The sequence below is a fragment of the Anser brachyrhynchus genome (assembly GCF_964034855.1).
Source record: "Anser brachyrhynchus genome assembly, chromosome: 1".
Classification (NCBI taxonomy): domain Eukaryota; kingdom Metazoa; phylum Chordata; class Aves; order Anseriformes; family Anatidae; genus Anser; species Anser brachyrhynchus.
In genome coordinates, this window is record NC_137694.1 from 172,661,720 (window position 1) to 172,686,632 (window position 24,913).

The 24,913-nt window shown below is 35.1% G+C and overlaps 2 protein-coding genes across 15 annotated transcripts in view; one reads left to right on the forward strand and one right to left on the reverse strand.

The window, feature by feature from the left end:
- The window catches only part of PCDH9 (protocadherin 9), an 800,116-nt gene that overhangs the window by 320,933 nt on the left and 454,270 nt on the right, over nt 1–24,913 (forward strand). The window lies entirely within an intron of this gene.
- The window catches only part of LOC308187742 (uncharacterized protein), a gene marked incomplete at its 5' end in the record, with an annotated part of 533,458 nt that overhangs the window by 218,983 nt on the left and 289,562 nt on the right, over nt 1–24,913 (reverse strand). The window lies entirely within an intron of this gene.

The following is a 24,913-nucleotide window of genomic DNA, read 5'->3' on the forward strand; positions in this document are numbered from 1 at the left end:
TAAAACAAACTTTGTGAAGTTCTAAAGAGTTACCTATGCATAGTCTTTAAATGTTCTGTCTTTTCCAGTTCTGAATCAAGACCCCATTAGTAAGATTTCTTCAAATCCCTATCTGACACAAATAAAGAAATACCTTCTAAGGATGAGAAGATCTAAGCTGTTCAGGTCCTCAGAGATTAAAATCAACAGCCTCAATTACTCTTTGTGCTGGTCTAGTGCTCAGCAATTTAATCTTTGTAACCACCTCCCCTTAACAACTGAGCTGCACATTTTGTACAATAGGAAAACTATGACTGTTCTTAGGTATAGCCTGGGGCTGAAGCCATCACACAGAGTCCAGCTGGACAATAGTCTAACTGATTTTTTACTTAAATGATTTCAGAAAAATAAAAAAAATCAGTAAAAATAAAAATATTGGATTATTATTTTCATTTCAATTTAGAATTGTCCTTTATACGCACTGACCATGCCTCTTATGTTATTTGAAAGAGTACCATGGTTAGGTGTCTGGCTCTGACATTGAATCATTCATGTCAACAGCGCTTATGCCTAAAGCCTTCCATGGCAGATTTGCTTGTAGAAAGCTTATTAAAACTGCCTAGAATAGATCCAAGAGGTAATATGTCAATGGGAATGATCAGAAGTATAGTTAAAGGTTGCTTTTATTTAGGAAAATAGTTTACCTTCTGACATACAAATACATTGTTTTACAACATAATAAATGGATATAAATTCTTGGGTAACAGCTATATTGAACTGTGGTTTACAAAAGCAAAATTAACTATAGGTTAAGGCTTCAGAAATTTCCATTTGCCAGTTCTTTATTTTGGACCTTTTTGTCTCAGGTATGAATTTATTGTATTATGGGAAGGATATAGTACTCAGCACCTGTACATTTAATTTCATTTATGTAGCCAGTGGGAGGCGACAGGTACATTCAGAGGGAATTTCAGCCTTCCAGAGGTACTTACGTCTGACCATTGACTGTAGAGAAGACTTAGGCCACTAGTCATCTACCCTAAGTAAAAAAGATTGAATCCAGAAACTAGCATTTTTTTTTTTCCTTCAAAATTTTCTCTCATAGTCCAGACCATTCTGTTATACAGAACAGAAATGTGACTCATTTCCCTGACTATATGGAGAAATTAATTTTTGAAGTTAGAAGTGGGATAACTCGTATGCAGTAATGTTTTCAGCACCTCATAGGAAAACCTTACTTCAAACACACTAATTGCCAAACAGAACATATATTTGTCTGATTCCCTCACTATAGCGGCAGATTGTAGTCCCCTATCTAGCAGTCAGTGCTTGCCTCATGTATTGGCAAATGTATTGCTGGTCCTTTTCCAGTGGAGTTTGCCAGCTCATAAGGCTACCACCTACTCCCTTCCTCCTTCCCCCCACCTTGCACCTCCTGTATCTTTTCAGTACCCTTACATCCCCTCAGAGCTCTTGGAAGGTTGTATATTTAGAAAAAGGACAATTTCATGTTCCAAGGGATTTTAAAAGTGTAGCCAACTATGGCTTAGCTGGCATGCTGAAGTTTGCAAGAGCATCTGTCAAAAAATATTCCAATTCTACTTCTTACTGATTTCTGTTGAAGGCTCTGAGGGGAAGCTTGCAGTTCCTGTTCTATGCACTAAAAGGGAGGGAAGGAAGGGAGGAAGGAGGGACGGAAGGAGGGACAGAAGGAGGGACGGAGGGAAGGGAAATCTTTAAAGGATTTGAAATGTGATAGAATATGTTTAGTCAAAACAAAACAAATGTTAATAATAATAATAAAAAAAGACAGCTGCAAGGATACTACTCTGTCTTGTCTCTCCTGCTCATCCTGCTCAGCATGATTTATTCTAAGAACTTGTGTCCTCAGCAACAAATTTGGAATGGACTCTTCTCAGATTGATGGCTCTGGAAATGAAGACTTTAATAGAAAGTAAGAGTAAGGCTTTCAGTGTCCAAAAATCAATGACAAATTATAAAAGTTAAAATAATAAGCATCACACACACAAACAAACAAATAAATAAATCAGCTGTGTGAGTATTAGAGATTTTTTCTTATTAATTAATACACATATTATAACTCTTACATAGCAAAGTCTATATTTCTAAGGTAACATTTCCCATAGGAAATGGTTGTCTATGTCCTAAAGGATACTATTTACCAAGAAAACGTGAGCGAACAACGAGTGTCAAGAAGTTTTGCTATTCTTAGTTTAGACCCATAAAATAATTTCAAATTTAGTCTTTTTTTTTTTGTGTATATTTACCCATTATTAAAATAAACTTATAGACATCTATCAAATGTAATGACAATTTTTTTAAGCAGAATAATTTTGGTGCTTTTACATTTTAGTTTATGGTGTACTTAAATTTCATCCATCATCTATCTTTATGTAAAGGTAATTAAGTATCTGTCATTGCCAGAACTGTTGTCTTTTAAAGATGGTGACATTTCAGCACTGAATTATGACTGCATTTGAATAAGGAGTTACAACAGACTTTCTCTAAAGCGTTATCTTATCATAAAGCACACTGTACCTAAGTAAATTGTAGCTTTCTTCATGCCATTTGCAAAGAATGCTGTTTAGGGTGGAAAGCAGGACTTTTTGTGAGGAAAGATAGTATTTTAAAGCTGGCACAAATTAGGTGCAGTTATGACTGAAAGTTGGCAGAGCCAACTACTAGGGAGTAGTTTGCTCCAGCATGTCTATCCATGCCTGAGTGGCTTCATTATTGTCCAGCAAACAAAGGAATGAAAGCAAAGAAGTAATCTTATATTTCTTTACCTGGAAGTTTTCTATGACTAGACCCAGAAATCTTATGAAAAATGTAATGTTCACTGCTTTGGTGAATTACTGTATTCAAATGCAGATTGCCTTGCCAGGCTTTTGTTTGTTTGTTGTTTTTGTTATTGTTTTCCCCCCAGAAGGGAAGAGCTTCTGACTTACTCTTTTGCACTTCAGTGAAACACAAGATCTTGTAAGCTTGTTATATTTTCTGCATCTATGGAGGCAGAGATCAAAGAAATGTTCTTCATCACCTCTACGCTCGATTAGAAGAGCTGATGAGCTATAAAATATCTTTTTGCTTTGCTTGGCCTCTGCAGCACTTCCAGCACTTCCTTAACTGAGTACTTGCTTCATGTGCCATTAACAATTCCTATAGGCAATATTTAAGTCCCAGAGATCTCTGGAGTAAGACACCCCAAATGCAAGGATTCTTTTTTTTTTTTTTTTTTTTTGTTTGTGGGGGGGTAGGGGGATAGGGGGATAGTTGTGGGTTTTTTTTGTTTTTTTATTTTTTGTTTTTAACCACATGTGACAATAATGATAATAAAAAGGAATGAGTCAGTAATATATTTATTGACTTAATATTTCCAGTTTTAATGTATTGAAGCCAAAAGCACTTGCTTCATTCTGTTTATGTTATGCCAAATGATTATGATATTTCTTAGTCATTTTCTAAAAATGTTCACTGTTGCCATTACATTTTTAGTAATGTATAGCATTGATAGGGTCATATTTTCTAAAGTAATTGATGGGTTTCATTTTAATTGTTGATTTTTGACTTTTAATCCTGTTTCTATTTTTGAGTGACCATGGTGTCGTGGACACTCAAATTTATATTTCCACAGATAGATAGATATAACTGCTCTTTTTGGATGTCAAAAGCATCAGGACAAGTAGATCCTATGGAGCTTTATGTATCTCTTCTTACAATCTGTATGAAAGTGAATAGCTATACCAAGCATATTAAAAATTAAAGGGATTTGGCTCACAATATTTGTATACTGCATTTACAACAAAACAGATAAATCAGCAGTCAGTAAAATGGTAAAGGTAACACCTAAGGGGAAAAGTTCTATGAACTGTAAGCTGTTGCCTGCACACTACACCTTGTCATCTTGTCATCATTGCTAGGTGTTTGGTTTTCTCAACACTTTCTAGATTCAGCTGCCTTCCTGAACAGCTTTGTTTCTTCATGATGCAGGTGAAATTCAGACCTTCATCCTAACTCAAAATTGTCTTTTTTTACACTAGGTGTTGAATATGAAATTTCCTCAGGAACGCTGCAGTTCCAGCTGAGTTATGATAAACCAGTAATAAATTTTATAGCTTATTGCTGAAAAAGAAATTAATGCATGAATTTGGTCTTAGCTCTGTCTCTCTTAAAACAACAACTGCAGAAAAGTGTAGTGAGTGCAGTAATACACACTTACAGAACACAGTTTCACCAGATCCGTCACAGGACGTTAAGCAAGTTTATTGTTTGACATATCTTTATTAAAATGCAAATTCTGGCATTTTCACAAGCTGGCAAATCCTTTCCACTCAGTGGTGTGAAACGATAAAAACCCCACAACTATTCAGAGAGAATGTAATATTGCCAGGGCAATTTGCTAAAGACAGTAGAAAGTTCAAACTTGGATAAAGAAAAAATATCAGAAGGTTTTAAAAGGAAAGAAATAAAATCATAATCTGGCTTTCAGTGTTGTCATTCTCCTGACTTTCCTACTCTTCAACCAGTATTTTTAGTGTTCAGTACTGACCAACATTTTTTTGCAGTCATACTTCAGAATAAAATGACTCAAATAGTGTTCTAAACATTTTTCACAACAGCTTATCACTATAAACATTCTAACTCATAAATATTTGAATGTGATTTACATAAATTATAAGAAATTCTACAGTTATGCTGTGAACTAAATGAAGAAAAAAAGGGGAAGCATTTCAGTGAAAAGGAGCTGTTCAACTGATGGAGGTATTCAACATGCTATATAGAAGAAAGCAAATTATGATGTATTGAATCACATTCCCCTTGATCAATCAATATGTCTGTTAGAACCCCCACCCACCTTTTTTCTAGTCTTACATCCAGTTTATATTCAAAGAAAGTAACTATCATTAACTACAAAAGCCAGACTATGCCAGACCATGACATCAATATGAAAAGTTATGCAAGTTAGAGAATATCTAGCAAGTTTCGAAGAAATAGGATTGTATAGGATTTTATTTAGCATTTAGTATAATAAGAGACAAAGGTATAGTTACTGGTCAGAAGATCTCTGTTTTATAAAAGGATGAAAAAGATCTAGAGGAAAGTTCTTAACTACTTAATGCTTCTTAACCTGTTGGGGGGTGGGGGGGGGGTAGGGGGGAGAAGGGTTAGTGGGGAGGAAGTACATACAGTACTGCAGATGAAAATGAAATTATTATGCAGTCCTGGGACTACATGCTATGATAAGATATAAAATCACAGTAATTAATTATAGGCAAGACTGGGCTGAATTGGTTGGTATGCAGTGCTGTAATTTATACAGAGAAGTCAAAGTATTACCGTAATGCCAGTATCAACCAAACCTGTTAAAATCTTGTTTAACAGCAAAGAGCAGAACAGAAACATTTGAACTCTTCTGTAGGATACATTTATTAGAAGTCATGCTGAATTGTTTAAAAAGGATTATAGATACACCCTGTCTTTGTTTCTGATTTATTTTAGAAACAGATAGTTCTGGGATTTACAGTTGCTAATATGGGAACTGTTGGCCTTTCAACAAGCCAGTATAAAAATGGGGGCTGTATGGAATGACTACCTTTTCTGAATAAGACCAAAGGGACGAAGTAGTTTGGCTGTGTCTCACATGGGAAAGAGACAAGTAAGATTTTGAAAGAATTTGGACAAAGCATGATAAAAAAGAAGCAATGTTTTTACTAATCAGATAATACATGAAAAGGATTACCATATATCTTCAGTAACTGCTTACATTTTCACAGATGGGAAAGACAGAAGGAGAAAGAAGCTGATTTAAGGATTTAGATCTTTATTTCACCCAGAACAAATGGGACTTTCATTTTAGTGGAAGGACTAAACTTTTGTAAGCAATGGCTTAATATTAGGGATGAAATAAATCACTGCAATTTTAATAATTGGAAACTGGCAGATGAAAAGTACCATTGCAGGCTTCACTTAATAAAGAAGACAAAAAGTACCCTAATCATATCCCTAGAGACCAAAAGAGTTAACAGACATTAAAATCTAAACTCATTGCATTCTTTTAAATTGATAGGGCAGTATCAGTACTAGAGGATGTATTATGCTCATTCCCATGATGCATAACACATACCCTTAAATACATTTGCTGTTAAAATTCTGGAAAAATTGAATAATTCAGTGTTAAACTGGTTTTGATAAAGCAGCATGATGGAATGGAATTTACTTTCCAATGTCAAGACAGTGGACCTCAATATAGGGATCTGCTCGAGGGAAGGAAGGCTCTGCAGGAGGATCTGGATAGGCTGGAGCGATGGGCTGAGGTCAACTGTATGAAGTTCAACAAGGCCAAGTGCCGGGTCCTGCATCTGGGGCATAACAACCCCAAGCAGTGCTACAGGCTGGGAGATGAGTGGCTGGAAAGCTGCCTGGCGGAGAAGGACCTGGGAGTACTGGTTGATAGTCAGCTGAATATGAGCCAGCAGTGTGCTCAGGTGGCCAAGAAGGCCAACAACATCCTGGCTTGCATAAGAAGCAGTGTGGCCAGCAGGTCTAAGGAGGTGATTATCCCCCTGTACTCGGCTCTGGTGAGGCCGCACCTCGAGTACTGTGTTCAGTTTTGGGCCCCTCGCTACAAGAAGGACATGGAGGTGCTCGAGAGAGTCCAGAGAAGGGCAACAAAGCTGGTGAGGGGTCTGGAGAAGAAGTCTTACGAGGAGCGGCTGAGGGAGCTGGGGTAGTTTAGCCTGGAGAAGAGGAGGCTCAGGGGAGACCTCATCGCTCTCTATAGGTACCTTAAAGGAGGCTGTAGAGAGGTGGGGGTTGGTCTATTCTCCCACGTGCCTGGTGACAGGACGAGGGGGAATGGGCTAAAGTTGCGCCAGGGGAGGTTTAGGTTGGATGTTAGGAAGAACTTCTTTACTGAAAGGGTTGTTAGGCATTGGAATGGGCTGCCCAGGGAGGTGATGGAGTCACCATCCCTGGAGGTCTTTAAAAGATGTTTAAATGTAGAGCTTAGTGATATGGTTTAGTGGAGGACTTGTCAGTGTTAGGGCAGAGGTTGGAGTAGATGATCTTGGAGGTCTCTTCCAACCTAGACGATTCTGTGATTCTGTGATTCTGTTATAGTCTGCAAATATATATATTTAATGTATAAAGTAATCCTTGGTGAAGTACATTCAATGTTTGAAGTTCTTTCAAATACAAATGATGTAGAGAAATCTCAGACATTCATGTGGTGAGACAAAGCCAAGTGGTATTAGCAGCTTAATCTTCCTTGCTGTAGAATATTACATTTGGCATATACAATGATCATATTTCTATAACCAGAACAAAAAGTAACTGAAAATGCACTTGAGTAAAATGCAAAGTCTAATCATTACATGGTAAGTCTGCAAACCACTGACTAATCAGGTGTATGAAGTAATTTTGTCAGGAAAAGAAGTAAGCTATTGCCTAGAGAACAAGTGTGAGAACCAAAGGAAAAACTAAGACAGTTAATCTCTAATTGGCATTACTGGTTTGAAATGCTATGAAATTTTTAATATATTGAATGTAGAAATAAAAACTCTAACTATGATTTCAATATTTCTCTACTGGAAGATGAAAGCAAGCATTCATTTGCACTTGCTTTTATCAAGACTCCAGACTTCTCATTCCAATCTGCATGTCTCTAAAACACATGCATTCTTCAAAAGTTGACAGAACAGCAGAATTAATCAAGACCAATGTGCCCTCATTTCAGCTAGCTCTTTGCTATCCGTCAAAAATATTTCTGCAAAGATTGAATTAGACTAGAGGGCATTCTAAAATATTGCAATTAATAATGACCACATGCTTGAACTCCCAAAGTTTTAAAAAAAGGTGTATATATGTGTAAATATATATATATATATGAACAAGTGCACACACACAAAAACTTTTTTTTCTTTTTTTTTCTTTTTTAAATTCCACTTTTTGGAGACTTAATGATACTTTTATTTGTTATATTAAAGAAAAAAAATGTGAATCTCTTATAGTTCTTTATGGTTACTAAATGTAGTGGTCCTTTATTGTTATATGACAGGAACAAATCAAAATTCAGTATTGAGCATATACTTTTTTTTTTTTTTTTTTAATCTAAGCTTGTGTAACCTATCTGGTCCCTTACTGAGTTCCAGTTTTGTCTAGCAGTTGCTTCTTAATATTACAGTTATAGGAACAGAAAGAAAAGCTGCCTGTTCCTGAAGGATCTTGCCTTTTTCCTAGAATGCAATAGCTATGTAGTTTGTGCGCAAGTTCCGTGCTAGTCATGCTTCTTAAGAGCCATATGCGTAGTAATTTTTTTAATATCTATTTTCCAAACATACAGTACGGGATGATGGCAGTAGGAGGTCCCACTGTCAATTTCTTTCATCGTTCATGTTTAGAAATCAGTTTTCTTTCTTCTTCCTCTGTACTTGCTTAAACAGCTACTGGCTATTCCCCCCTTCTGATATTTTTTCTTTCCTAATTACATTTTAATTATAATTTATTTATTTTTTTTAAATCTTATTCCTTTCTTTTCTTTATTTGATCATCTCAGAGATATTAGGACTTGTGTCATCTTCCACAAGAACAGAATATTTTATTCTTTTCCATTTAACTTATTGCTTTGCATTTATAAGGATATTTGCAGGTATTTTTCATGCTTCCCTTTCTACAAGGAGTAGAAGTTTGTGCATTGTTATCATAAACTATATATATAGTCCCAAGAAACTAAGCAAAAGTCAATAGGAAGTGTGGAATATTACAATGTTTTAGTTTGGAACATTTTAGTTGTACAGGAATGCAATGAGAATTATTATGAAGGTTAAACAAGAATAATACCTTTAAAAAAAATACCCTATCTTAATCAGTATTTTTCCAGATGATAAAAAGAAAGCCAAAGAGATGAAATTGACAAATGTAGCATATAATGGTCCTTCTTGGAGCAGTACTGCAGGGGCCTCATTAGTAGACATTTTAGTACAATCATTTTTACCCCTGTGGCTGTCACTTCAGACTACTCAGAAAAGGTGGCTGTAGGAGCTAATCACAGTGATGCCTTTCTCGATTTTATTTTCCTTGTAAAAACGAGGCACAAGAGAGCTAGTAAGTTCTAATTGAAATCAATTATCATTGCCATGAATGCATGCTGTGTCTGTAGGGTATGATTTTGCCAGTAGAAAATTTCCTTTTTCCCCATAAAAAGTTTTGGGGGCTTTAGACTTAAATGTGAAGTTGTGTTGAAGTCAGTAATAGCATGGATTTTATTCTGTTGTTTTGAATACCACCAGCATTACATTTCTATCTTGCTGAACAGAGAAGTATAATTGTCCATTTATGTTTAATATTACTAACTGTAGTTGATAAGGGGAGGGGCAGACTTCAAGGATGAGAAGTGCCATTTAAATTGCACTCTAAATTTCAAATGGGCTCTCTCTTGCATGTAATTCCCTTTTCCTTCAGAATTCTTCTATTTCTCTTACAAAAATAATTATATGTACCATTTGCTCCTTACAGTTTAATCACCAACTTGAGAGACCCTGCAAGATCTCTGTTGCTAGAAAAAAATTGCATAAGAACAAAGCAAAGTTTTGTAAAAGTATTTTAAAGTGGCAAAAATCTTCATTTTATTCAACTTGAAGGAAGCATCTGGCTGTGATGGTCCATCATGCAGATACCAGGAAAAACAAACAAACAAACAAAACACCACAAAACAAAAACAAAAACAAACGAGATTCCTGAAATTCCACTCATGAGCATATACGATAGTGATGAAATAATAACCACTTCCTGCAGCATTAATCTGGAGTATTAAAAATGTTTTCTCTTGTGAAATAGGAATTTGATACTCTAGTAGACAAAGCAACACAGAAAAACTGAAGATTGTGTAGATTGTGAAGAAAGTTTTAAACTCCCTTGAAGATGTATTTTAATCTCTGTTTATACCCTAGAACTTTATAGTTTTGGAGGACTTTCTACTTTTGAGGAATTAATACATCTGCATTCTAAATGGTATTCAGAAGAAACCCATCTTACTGATGGGAGTAACTGATGAAAACTTGCAGAGTTTCTCTCTGAAAGATGATGGTACCAGAGATAAAAAGTTTATGTGAAAACTCGGGTTAGATAAATTAGGTCTTTCTTTAGTTTTAGTACAGTCTTTTGATAATTGAGAAAATGGAAGCTAGACCTCAAATTCCTTTCCACCCAACATATTTTTAAGTTGTTGTATTTAATATACCTGTATTCTAATATCTTATAAAATGTTGCTATTGCTTTGGGAATTAATTATTAAAAATTTTGTTAATTATTAAATTATAATATATAATTATTAATTATTTAAATTTTATGTAACTAAACATCTGAAAGTAAACAAATGTCACATTCTTTTAGTCTTAGAAAACTGAAAACTTTTGAGTAAGTTAATGGCAAGTGATTTTCAGCTTTAGGGCAAAGAAACCAATATGGTAGAGCAGTTAAGTGCCTTTGCTATCAGGCATTTTTGAGACCTGCTTAAAAATGTTGAAACTTAAGATAAGAAATTCTGACAGTATGCCAACATTGGCAAAGCAGATCTTCATTACATGTAGTTCTTGCTGAGACTGACAGCTGAAGAGGAATGGTAAAGATGTTCATTTGTAAAAGTTATTAGAATTATAACTTAATTTTAACTTTTTAGACATACTTACAATGTTTACCTTATCCATGATCTCCCCATCTTTTTCCAAGGACAAAAAAAAAAAACAAAACAACAACAACAACAACAAAACTGTTATAGAGTAATAACTTGAGTAGAACAGAGATTTCTGAATGCTTCTAGTTATTCAGAGTGCTCTTGAGGCAACAGTAAGAAGGGAGTGTGAAAACAGGCAGTTATAATGGAAACTATTTTTCATCTTTAAGTGAAGCAGATGCTATCATATACTTTTTGTGATACTGACTTCTGTAGTGGTGAGCATCAGGAGTTATTAACCCAAAAGGTTATATTGACTGAGGTGAAATTAAGGTCAACAAAAGTACAATAAATATGTTTCATAAAAGTCCAAGTCCAAGGACAAATATTCTAAATGGTTTTATTTGTCACCAAGAGAAATACTGTTTTTTTTTTTTTTTTTTTTTTTTTTGTTATAATGATTTCCGAGTATTTTGCAGTTTTGGAAGGTTGGGAAGAATGTAGGAAGGAATTCTTTAATTACTTAAAAGAAATGGTATAAAGGCCTATGATTTGTGTAAGCTGTATATCAAATGCATTTTATTAACTAAGCATTATGGATGGAAAATTCAGTTTTATGGCATGGGAGGAACAAGAGGAAGTGCTTTTGTTGCTATTAAATGTTAGAATCAAAGAATTATTCAGGTTGGAAAAGACCTCTAGAAACATCTAGGACAACCTTTAACCTAGTCCTGACAAGTCCACCACTAAGCCATGCTACTAAATTCCACATCTACATGCTTCTTGAAGACCTCCAGGGATGGTGACTCAACCACTTCCCTGGGCAGCCTATTCCGATGCTGCACAACACTTTCAGTGAAGAAATTTCTCCTAATATCCAACCTAAGCCTCCCCTGGCACAACTTGAGGCCGTTTCCCCTCATCTTATCATTTGGTATTGATAACTTCAATCATTTTAAGCATGACTTATGTGTGAGAAAGAAATAGGAAAATACGCTACAAGCAATAGATAAATGAATACTTCAGAAATTAGAAATCTCCTATTTCTGAAGAAAGAAAACTTGATCTCTTTTCACACCAGTATGAGACAAGTATCAGAAAATGATCCAAAAGGTGTAAGAGCAGTGTATGGGTTGAAAATGTTTTGGAGGTCATAGAAGGAGCTGGAGTGAAGAAATCAACACACAAAATTGCTAATACTGTTTCACTTTTATTGTTAGTATGGATGATGACATGAGTGCTTCACTGATTTTCTAGTCAGTTGTCTAGGTTTTGTGTCTGGAAAACTAAATGGCTTTCAGGCTAATTTGGTTCATTAATCTGGCTAATCAATTGTCTGGTTTCTTCACTCAGTGCAAAACAAGAAAACAAGTAGCTGTTTTTTCTTTTTCTTTTTTTTTTTTTTTTTTTCCATTGGGTATCTCAGCCATTTATCAATGAACACTCTTGTTATATTTTCATCCTGTGTTTTTCTATGAAGATGGACATAGTGAGAGATTTATCTGAAGCAGTTCTCTTAGAGATAATACATTGCTTTTTCCACTGCCTCCTTCCCCTGAAACTTGTTGTCCATGTGCTATCCTGAAGGCAAGCACAGAAATACTGGTAAGAGGTGATCACAAAATGGTTTTAGAGGAAGAAACTACATTACTTACAGATGCAAATCATGAAAACCAAAATGTCTTTCTCTTGACTTTCCTTTTAGTTTTTGTATTAAATTCTTTATTGAATTACAGAAAATGTTGAAATGTCATCAGCATTGTATTTTTATATTGAATTTTTGTTTTAAAAATTTCATCTTGCCATAGGAAGTTGTACATACATCAGTGGCAAAGTAAAGATTAGTGTCAAGGTTAAAGATACCATGGGTATTACGTTGGAGGAGCCACAGATTCTTGACGTATTCTTGTTTCCAAGTTGCCTTCAGTGTCTGTTTGTGTGCTTGATTTTTGCATCCTTAAGCACTTTTTTAAGTAAGACAGAGACAGACCTCAACATGGTTTTACATACAAAAATCACATTTTTTTTTCCTCAGTCATTTCTCATGAAATGAGAATTCATTTGAATGAATTCAAATGAAATGAACATTCTCAAGAATGCTCACTGAGCAGTTTGGGAACATTCTCTCTCTCTCTCTCTTTTTTTTTTTTCTTTTTTTTTTTTTTCTAGTTTTCAAGCAAACGAGGTTAATAAATCAGGTTAATAAATTATGCTTGTATCACACACCCACAAATACCATTAAGGGCTTTTTAGTTCATAGCAATTCCAGTTTGTTTCAGAGACTAAGTAAGTTTCCAGAGTCATTCCCCAGTCTTTGGATAAACAACCTTCTATTATAAACCACAGCGTGCAATGTGTTTTATTAATGATGCTCTCACAGGGCTGCCTCTCTCAAAAAAATGAAAGTTCTCAATTGTCATAATCACATTCAGAATGATGGAATAGAGGGCAGTAAAGGACAAAGAGCCAGACTCCACACTACAACTCTATATTCTGTTAATGCAGATGTTGTAATTCATCTTTCAAGTCAATTACTCTGCTGGTGGCTTATGGGGAAACACGTACATTAATATTTCCAATAAACCCGATTGGAGTCAGATGAAATTTCAAACAGTTTTCAAGCAGGAAAGGAAATTAGGTCAGGAGAAATAGCCACTACAAATTAACAAGCCCACCAATAGCCTCATCATTAGCATAATTATTTCCTTAAACTATTCCAATGATGCAGATTTAAATATCAGACACTATGTCACTGAATAAGGAGAAAATATAGTAGTCATCTTAATATATATTTTTTCTTTTCATACACTGTAAAGTTTCTTGCTAAAGCAAATGGAGTATAGCTTTTCAAAATCATTAAATATGGGATTTTTAGTGTTGTTCTGTTTTTGCTTTGTATGCTTTTCTATATGATAGGACTTTCATTCTGTAGAGTTAACTGCAAGCCTGTCTCACAGAAGTGCTACTATATAATGTCAGAAGTGTCCAAAAAGAAAAGATGATGGGGGGAGATGAACTATGTATATAGAAACCAACCTATTCTGTAAGATGGCCATTTAAGAATGATTTGATTTGAGAATATGAGAGAGATGAGTACCATATTCTCTCTTTCTTTCTCCCTGTTATGCAGCAGCTACGTATCTACAAAATATATATGTGTGTGCTTACATACATACAATAAATTTAACATACCACAAGTGATTGTTCATACACTAAGAAGTCATCTCAGGCCTAGATAATGAGATTAATCCTAAATCTCCCCGTATCTGCTGCATATATGTATTCATATGCACACAAATATAGCATCCTCTTATAGGCCAGAACAATAGGCAGTCTTAACTTTGCTGTTTGTGTTTTCCCAAGGTGATTAGTTCATTAATCACTTTGTACAGAAAAGTGAAGAAAAACAATACAAATCATGGAACTTCCTAAAGACTACACTGTTTTTTAAGAAAATAACAGGTGGAAAAGTTGCATATGATTCATGTCACTCCTAGCTTAAGTCCCATGAAAATTTAGAATGTAAACATAATGTTGCAACTGAATATCTATGGAAAGTTTAGAGATCAGTTGGGAATATTTAGAAGACTCCAAAACCATCCACCTTCAAGTTTCAAAATTACTTTTGACTAGATTCATATATTGCTTAGTTCTTAATCACTACCGATAGTCCATAAAAAAACTTCTCTTAAATTAGTTACGTGTACAATGCCACTGAACTGAAGCCATTTTGGTTTGTATTGATAGCTATAATTTATCAGTCCACAGAACAATTTGAGGAGGGAAGTCAGAACAGACATCTGCTGCTTTCATTTTTCCTCATCTTTCATAAAACTCCCCTGGTGCTCTATGCTCCTCTGCTTCCTCCCCAAAAGAAAAGTGGGTGATCTCAGCTGCTCTTGACATTTATTTTTGGGATCGTAGCTTGTTCTGGTTTTGCATATTCTGCAGGATTATTCTGGTTCCATCAGACACCCTGCCTGCTTGCCTGCTCTGCAGGATTATTTTGGTTTTACCAGACATCATTCCTGCCTACTCTGCATCCTCCATTCTTGCAGATTTTAATAGTAGCATATTTTTCGTGCACCTTGTTTTTGCAACTAATAAGAAGTTTCCATCTGTTCTTTTGAAGTTGTCTATTATTAATATATTAATTCTGAGCTGCATTACAAAACGCTACTAATGATTTTTCAATGTTAAAATATGCTTATATACTGTACCTGGTTGTGCTGCTTTTATGTGTTTATGTCTGTGTTCAAGGCAAGCAAATATTTATTTTGTTGCTTAGTGTGCATTTAATTAATGCAATAAAAACATATTGTGGGTTGGAGACAAGGATATTTGAACACGTGTTAAAAATCAGTCCAATACAAGAATCAACTGAAGATTAAATCTCTAGAGAAATTCTGAGAAAATTCAATTTATAATTTATAAAAGAGTATCTCACTATAACTAACCAAATTTAAATGCAACCTAGATTGGGTATTTAACAGACACAGACTGAATCACTCTTACAAGAGAATAAGTAGATATTAATGTTCTGAAAAGTTAGGCAGATATGAACTTTTTTCATCATGATAGAGCATGAGATCTAGCTGGCAATCAGTGATTTCAGAACCTGCTGTGCCTGAGCAAAATTATCAGTCTACCTTAATCACAAATATAAAGTAGGAGGAATTTGGACAATCACAAAGCTATTCCAAAAATATATATTATATATATATATATAGAACTGTTAACACATTTTTTCTGCATGTTTCTTCTTAATATCTGTTCACCTAAAGGAGCAAAAATGCAAAATATTTCTCAGTCTTCCACAGATTATACTTCAAAAGGTAAGGGAGAGACTCAGAAAAAGAGTTGTCATTGGAACAAATGGGGAGGCTGTCACTAACAGGAACCACCTTGTGGTACCGAACATGCCGAATCTCCTGTTGCATTGTCAAAAACTTTAGAGAAACTGTATGTATAAGTTAACTGTGTCTGCTTAGGAGACAACTTTATTGTAAATCACTCAAGGGAGCTAAGCAGCAAATCCCCTTGGCTGTTACTGTGTTTGGCTATATTACCATATTTGCACACAGATGTTCAAGCTAACATATATATATATATATATTACAATTTGGCATTGGGCATACACAGACTTCCTTTCTCATATCCCTTCCCTCCCTTCCTTCCCCTCTTCCTTCTTCTTTTCTTCTCCTTCTTCTTCCTCTTCTTCCTCTTCTTCTTCATCTTCTCTTCCTCTTCTTCTTCATCTTCTCTTCCTCTTCTTCTTCATCTTCTCTTCCTCTTCTTCTTCCTCTTCTTCTTCTTTTCTTCCTCTTCTTCCTCTTCTTTTCTTCCTCTTCTTCCTCTTCTTTTCTTCTTCTTCTTCCTCTTCTTCTTCTTCTTCTTCTCTTCTTCTTCTTCTTCTTCTCTTCTTCTTCTTCTTCTTCTTCTTCTTCTTCTTCTTCTTCTTCTTCTTTTCTTCCTCTCCTCTCCTCTCCTCTCCTCTCCTCTCCTCTCCTCTCCTCTCCTCTCCTCTCCTCTCCTCTCCTCTCCTCTCCTCTCCTCTCCTCTCCTCTCCTCTCCTCTCCTCTCCTCTCCTCTCCTCTCCTCTCCTCTCCTCTCCTCTCCTCTCCTCTCCTCTCCTCTCCTCTCCTCTCCTCTCCTCTCCTCTCCTCTCCTCTCCTCTCCTCTCCTCTCCTCTCCTCTCCTCTCCTCTCCTCTCCTCCTTCTTCCCTTCTTCTTCTTCTTCTCTTCTCTTTTCTTCTTCTTCTTCTTCTTCTTCTTCTTCTTCTTCTTCTTCTTCTTTTCTTCTCTTCCTTTCCTTTTTTTCTTCTTTTCTTCCTTTTTTCTTATTTTCTTCTTTTCTTCTTCTTTTCTTCTTCTTCTCCTCCTCCTCCTCCTCTTCTCCTCTTCTTTTCTTCTTCTTCTTTTCTCTTTTCTTCTTCTTCTTCTTCTTCTTTTCTTTTCTTCTCTTCCTTTCCTTTTTTTCTTCTTTTCTTCCTTTTTTTCGTATTTTCTTCTTTTCTTCTTCTTCTTCTCCTCCTCCTCTTCTCCTCTTCTTTTCTTCTTCTTCTTCTTCTTCTTCTTCTTCTTTTTATTCTCCTCCTCCTTTCTTTCTTTCTCTCTCCCTTTTTCTTGTCTTTAATATGGCAGATATGCATAGTTTTATCTCCTCACTTTTCTAGGATAGGATAGATAACTTGCAAGGGATTTCACAGGAACTCAGGTCAAAGTGAGCAGCTAACAATGCCGTACATCCTAATTCAGAAAAAAAATAAAAAAATAAATTGTTGTTTGCAAATTATGGAAATTGAAATTTGGACGTCATCTGCAAATCAAGTTAGAAGAAGCTAGAGGTATTTTAGAAAACTTTTCCAGATTTCTCTGATTATTTTGCATCCAAAAGCAGAGTCAGTTCAATATTCAATGAATGCTTGAACTGCCAACCATCTCCTGGTTTGTTATACTCTACTGCTCATTGTAAAGAAACATTCCATACTGGTAATATCACTTGTCAAGGGAAGCCCAGTCCAAGACACTTATTTATTTATTTATTTATTTTTATTTTTTATTTTTATGTATTTTTTAATACCCAGTGAAATGGCAGAAACCCTAGGAGAATTTTCCTGCTGTTCTTCTTCACTATTGCAGGCTACAAATAATTTAACCTCTTTCAACCTCAGTTTGCAGATATGTAAAATAAAAACTTAGAATCATAATTAATTTCTGTGGAACACTGAGATGCCCACATGAAAGTATTGGAAAACCTTGGAAAATGTGTCAATGAGTGCTTGGAATCATATTTATTAAAAGGTGGCAAATTGGGAAGGCCTGGGGAACACGGCCTACTTGACCATCATTAATAAGTATTATTCTTATAACACATTTATACCAGAGAAAAATATAAATATTCTTGTATCATAGAAGTCTGTCATATTTTGGAGAACTGGCTTCATTGGAGTAAAGCTCAAAAATTGCAACAACTTCAGCATAACCAGAGTTTATACAAGATTATCAGCTCTATGTTTTAAGTGAAATTTCATTCACCATTTTCAGTTTGCTATCATCAGAATATTTATCCTTTTGTCAGACCAGCTTATTGGGATTGCACATGCTTTAGGTGTGTTCTCTCTCTGTGCTCTGAGAGAGAAAAAGAAAATAAAAAAGAAAAAAAAAAGGAAAGGAAAGAAGAAATAATAGACTAAGTAATATTTAACTTGTGACATTTATTTATTTATTTATTTATTTATTTATTTATTTATTTATTTAAGCTTTACTAGTGTAGTGCTTTTTCTCCACAAGTAATTCCAATTTTAGGGAGAATTAAGCTAATTATTCATGCTATGCCTTGATGCTATCCAGAAACCATATTGTTTCTTGTTACCTAAAAACTGTTTTAGTGAGCAAAAGTACATTACAGAGGAGGTAAAGACAATAATGTTCTGAACTGTAGTGTTAGGAGAGTTTTTCGAGCTTCCCTCCATGAGCAATAAATTCTTTCATCTAATTTCAAGTTTTATAATTACTTGTGAAGGTGTCGTAGAAAATATAGCCTGGTGTCAGGTACAAAAACCAGGAGAAATTACTGGAAAATTTTTCTGGTTCAGGTTTATGAGCTCACATTTGAGGAATCACACTTTATATACCTTTTTTTTTTTCTTTTTTTTTCTTTTTTTTTTTTTTTTCCTAGAAAACTATTTGATATTTGCATTGAAATGCGTTTTCAGTTAATCTTTGTCTGGAGGCCAGTGGACTGCTGTGAATTTTGAACATTCTTTGGCTAAAATACTGAGCACACACCACAGCCATCCCTGCTGTGTTGAAGACAAGCTGGGAAAAAGATACATACTCTGAAGTCAAAATAGTCAGAACAGGTCCCCTACTTGATAACTGCTGAGTGCTGTAGTCAAATACAGCTATTGCAGCGGGATTCTATTGATTTATACTGGACAAAACTGGTGCTTTTATCAAACAGTTTTGTGGCTACTCAGCAGTCTGTGTCAAGCCATAGGCAAAGATTTTCAGGAAGTTCCTGGCATCCAGTGAGACAGAGAAAACTGGTTATTATACCAGGCAAATCACTCAAATCACTTAACAGCATGCCTGCCTCAGTCAGATGGAAAGCACATTCACATTATGCGGATTATACTGCAAGCCAGCACAGCAGAAAGATTAGGCCTCACAATTTTCCAGGTAGTGTTTAAAATCTTTTCCCTAGCTAAAGGATATAGCTGACAGTTCACACTCCAGAGTCAAGTTAATCTGTAACATTATCCACCCATTTTGCACCGAGCAGTCCCCAAAGCAGTTTGTAATATGCATATGAACTGAACCATTGTTGTGATCAAATTTTAAATACCCTTGTGAAATGGGAAAAAAGGAAAGATAAAATAAAACCCTGCTGCTCTGGTACAGAAGATTGACAGCAAAAGTACTGCTTCACTGAATGCATGGCTCTGGCTACAGTGGCTGCATTAAGTTGCTGGTGGGACTTCCAGTCTCTCCTCTAATGCATGGCTAATAGCTCAGCATTAACTCTGTAGAGCTGGGAAATGAAACTTTCCTATCTCAGAATATTATGAAATTGCAGTGGTGTGAAATTAGAGTGATAGTTATCATAAATTTGTTTTGGACAAAAATATTTGGACAATATATCTCATGAATGTAGTTTTGTGTGTTAGGTGTTTAACAGTAGCTCCCCACAGCACCAGCAAGAGTGCAAAACAATAACAATATATATTAAATTTTCTGAATTTGATGGCTTTTAAAATTATTTCTTGTCCTGGCAATCACACATCTGTTTGAAAGTGAGAGGAGAAAAAGAACACTGGGAAACAATTGCCATTATGGCAAAAGAAAGAAAACAATGCATCCTTGTTCGGTCTTCTGCTAGAATGATGCCCTCTCGTAGAGTGGTTGACACCATAATTAATTATATCCATTTGTTTCACAGCAGTGAAATTCACTCCTGACTTTACTGTATACTCAGAGTCGATCCCATTTGTAAAAGTATATAATTCGCTTTAATACCTGAACACCAGCAGTATGTCATGAGATTAGTAAAAGCTTCTATACTTTATGACTATTGTTAAATTAAAGATGTCTATGTTAGTGCAGTCTCCACAGTACAGAGGTGAATTCAGAAAAAAAAAAAAAGTGAAAAAAAGGAAAAAAATTTAAAGATCTATGGAATTTGTATTATTGCTGCTAATATGTTAGTTCCATCTCTGACCTCTTAGCAATTTGCTTTTTCTTATCTTTGCCTCTTGTATGGTTTATTCTTGCAAAAAGGGAAAGTTAGAATAAAATTATTTTTTCTCTCTCCATTTCACATGATCTTGGCAAAACACAAATATTTAATCCGGGTTTTCTCACAGAGAAACAGAAAAACCTGAGACACTCTTCAGCCACCTTTCATAAGGGCTATTGAAAGTATATTATGAAAGAAATATCTGGTATTTAATACACTTGTATTTTAGGAGCATGTTCAAATAATCCTGCAATTCAAGAAGAAAAAAATAAACTACAGTTTTTGAAGAACCAGCACTGGTTATTCAGTGTTGTAATGATTTTATAGCTCTTTCTTTTCTTCCAATGCTATATTGGAAGAATGAAGACATTCAGCCATTGATCCTGCAAGCTACTTTTATAAATATCACATAAACAGTTAAAAAACAAACAAACAAATAAACAAACAACAACAACAACAACAAATTCATTCCTGGAAAAGAAGATGCAAGAAATGACGTAGCTTCTCTCTACTATTACACAATATTAGGTTTATAAAAGATGGTGATATAAAATGTATAATGAAAGTAACCAAAAATTTCAGTATGCGTTTGTTTTAACTGATAAATTGGAATGATGTATGAAATAAGTAATAAGAATTTTGTTTGATTCCAAACAAAATTCAAATTAAGTTTATAGTGATAAATTTCTAGAATACTATGAAGTTTTCATAATCTTTAGAAATTAATATGAAAAAATAATGTTACCTCGTTCTGCAAAATCAGCAACAAAACCATTAGTTTAATAAAACAGTGGCATGGGTCTTAATTGATTTACTCACTTTATTGTGGAAGCCTTTTTTATGGAAATGTTCATGTATTTTAGCTTGAAATAAATGTAAATATAAATTCTGACACAAGTATTTCTTGCATAGCAATTGGTCACAAAGAGTAAGTCATTAATATTTGATGAAGTGTTAATTTGTGCAGAGCCTAGAGCAATTGTAAACTTCATTTTGCCTTTAGATGGAAATTTGTTGCGATGCAGTTATAACTATGTATAATTGTATTAATCAGTCCCAAAATGTATCTGAGTTCGAAACATAAATTCATTTATTTTTGACCTACGGTGGACCAATATGAAATAGTAAACATGTCAGAGAATGTGTTTTCTAGTATTCATAACATCCTGCTTAACAAATACAGTAAGAAGCAATTTGGCAATTTTACGAAGACTTTGTTATCTTCATAATTTGTTACTTGGGTAATGAATTCAGCAAGATTTTCCCCTCTACTTTCTATTAGAAATATGAAAAAAGGGAGCAGGAGAGAACTACAGGACATAAGTAAGATATTTTTGAGAGAAATTTTCAGAGCAACATTTGTTCATTTTTTCCATCTTTACTGGACTATGAATGTAAAATGTATTTATTTGGTTTTAAACAGATAGGGTAATTCTTTTTTTATGCACCTATAAAGATGAAAATGAATGGAACTGTACATATGCAGTTGGCAACATCTACTTATATCAGAGTTAAATTTAGCCTAACACACTTTGTAAGTGGCAGTAGGCAAGTGAAACTCACAGTTTTGTGATAACATGGATTTCTTGACTTTTAATAGACAGTTCAGTGGGAAATACATGATGTAAAGGAACAGTAAACTAACATAAATCAAACATGATGCCCAAAATATTTCTTCTTCTAACAAGCTACTAATGACCTATATTTTATGATTATAAAATGTGAAAAAATAATGGAGAACATGTTGTATATTAAAGGTGCACAGAACTTTTTCACTGCAGCTGTTACCGACCTTTTTCTCAGACTTTATAATCTTATTCTCCAATGTTGTTTCTGGATTGTCTGGACAAAATGGGAAATTAAGAGAGAACAAAAGGTATATATGCACTGCAGAAATGCCCATATCACCAAAAACAATTTGGAAGATCAGCAAGAAGGGATATCTGCAGTTCTCAGCAGTTCTTCCTGGCTGATTACTACCTGCTGAGAAGAAGAAAAGCTTGTATCACTGTAGGAGGACATCATGGAAGTAGGTCAAATGCCCACAGGTGACTGACTAATATGGATATGTTAATGCATGGCTCTTGCTAATACATTTTCCTTCTGTTTGTTAGGCTTGTTATCCCTTCCTCTTTTTTTTTTTTTTTTTTTTTTTTTTTTTCCTTCTTTTAAAGTGTCTTAACGTTGGCTCCTTACAGCTTGCCAGCCATCTGTCATTTAGCAGAATGCTTTTGGTAGCAGACTACTTGCAGTATGTTGATCCCTGCTTGTTATTCAATCCAAGTGCTCTATTACCTGACCTTTAGTAGTAAAAAAACTGCATACAGTATTTTCACATGAAAGGACTACCTAAAAAAGTCTTGTTTGAAAATGATGTTTCATGTTGGAGCAGTTAACTCGGCTGCCAGACTTGGCAAACTAAGAATAATGTTTTTGAAGCCATATAGAAATGTAATGATAGGTTCAAAGTTTATTTTCATGTAAAGTTATCTAGCAAAGGAAATTTCATTCACTGAACTGTTACAAAATGTAGTTCCTTAACAGCTTGCAAAAGTTTCAGCACTCAAGTTATGGTTAACAGGAGTAGCTCATTTAGAGAGAACTGATCAAAAGAAGGTAGGCTTTTTTAGAACAATGGAAGAGTGATGGATTTATGTACACTTGGGTGTTTAACAGCCATGAGCTTTTGGTTTCCTTTGGAAAAAAAAAATCAATCAATCAATCAAACAAACAAACAACAAATCAGAAAAACAATTACAGCATAAATACAGATTAAAAACATGTTTTCTGAGCCAAAGTATAAGGCTACAGTAAGTTTTCACTGTTGTCTGTCTTCAACCTTTTTGGTTATAAATTCAAGATGGCAGAAGTGCTGCTCTGAGCCATTATTTTGAACATTCTAAGGTTTCTAGAGTATTCTATGTCTAAAATCTCATGTTGATTTAAGACATAGGCAAACTTTGATCTTCTCTGATCATATCAGCACCAGCTGTTTAGGAGACTTCTTGCGCAGATATAGCACCCAAATCTTTGCTTCTATCAATAAATGAGATATTGCATTTGACATCGGTTAAGCTATGCCCATTTATATTGGTAGAAAATTTGCCTCACAGGATTTATCAGAAGAATTTCAGTTTTCTGTTTCATTTATCACTCAAGCTAGAGAATTTTGTTTTCTGCTGATTTGAATTGGATTTCCACTACAGGAAAATAAGAAAAAAAAAAAAAAAAAGAAAGAAAAAAAAAGTTTTTTACAGCTGACATTTCAAACCTGTGGGGGTGGGGTTGAGGGTGTGGGGTGGGGGGGAGGAGGAGGGGTTGGTTGCAGGGGGGAATAAATAAATAAATAAAGGATTAACATAAAACAGAAGGGTCTCTGTGAACTCTGTGAAGTTTTATCATATTAGCACTGTTTCCCATGTATCATGAAGATCTCATCCTTAATCTTTTCCAGTGCCATTTCCTTACCTGTGAATTAATTACACAGTGTTTTCAAACAAAACTACATTCACATCCTCTTTTCCTTTTCCCAGCCAAATAGTGTTGCTGTTGAGCAGTAGGTTTCCCCAGTTTGCGTTCCAAGTGGGAGACGAGTTTGATTTGGCAAGGTTGCCAACAGCTAAAGCAAGCTGAGGGCATGGTTTAACTGACTGTCGCTAATTGAAGGGAGAAGACTAATGGCTACATGTAATATTTCCACAGTAATGAGAGTAACCACTCTGACACTGCGTGTTGCTCTGTGAGAGACTAAAATGCTTTACAGGGATGACAAGACAGTACCACTCTCAATCCCCTCCACCCACACAGCCTAAATGTCATAATGTAGTGAACAAGCTGGTTTGGCTGAGGATTTCCAGGCTGCTGCTTTTCCAATTCAAAATGGGAAGAAAATTGGGCCTAGTGGAAAAACACTGGCCAGCTGCAGCTGAATGCCAGGAGCACAGCTTAACCAACATCTAATGAAAACTAAAAACATGTCCCCATGCAGACCACAATAATTACAGAGTGATAGTGATGCCGTATTAATGTGATTGCATAAATTACTTTAGAAAATATGCTACATTGGTGACAGAGACATTGTTTCACAAGTAAACAAAAAGCATGTCAAATTCACTGGGAATAGAGGAAGAAACCACACCAATGGGTTTATCGTACATGCAATTCACAAGTGAAAGACTGGACAGTAGCCACAATATCCCATCAGAGAAATGAACAGGTTTCTTTCAGGAAGCTGAAACAACTCACTGCAAGGTAGCAGGGGGAGAGAATCTATACTCAGATTTATTATAAAATATTTTTTTTTTCTGCATTCTACAGTATACTCTGGCTTAGACATTCATTTTGTCAACATGAGCACGTTTACTGTTGCTTTCACTTCTCTAACTTGGCAGACAGGCAGTTCAGCTATGGAGAAATGTGGGACAGCAGCTGCATCTGTCTGGATTCTTTGTAAAAGGAAAGGAGACTTCATCTGAAACTTTATAGCCAATCTGGGCAGTCTCAGTGATCACTGTCCACCCTTACACATGTCCTGTTCTAAGAAAAGTAATGAAGAGGATAATAAGGTGTGAGTGGCATATTATGATGCATGAGATCAGAAAAAGAGGAAGAGGTTGTGTTATTCCAGGTAATTTGGACAGGGCAATACATTTAGATATCTATCAGGAAGATATTCAGCTAGCAGAAAATTTACCTATGTAATTTGTTCTCATTGTGTACTTTAGACCTGAAGACATTAAGCTTTTAACAACAAAAACATGATCATTAGAAACTCCTTTCTGGGATTTTAACATGGAAATGTGTTTGTGGAGTTCATTTGGCCCTCCCTGGTTATAGAACTGATAAAGTGCTACTTCCAGGCCAAGGACAAATCATAGTGACATAAATGTTTCTTAATTAGTACCTTAACATCCAAGAATGTATAAAATGATGTTTATGTGGCAAAGGATTGGTGAGGTCTTTTTGTTTCTGAAAGAATATAGATGTCAGATCACACAACGGTA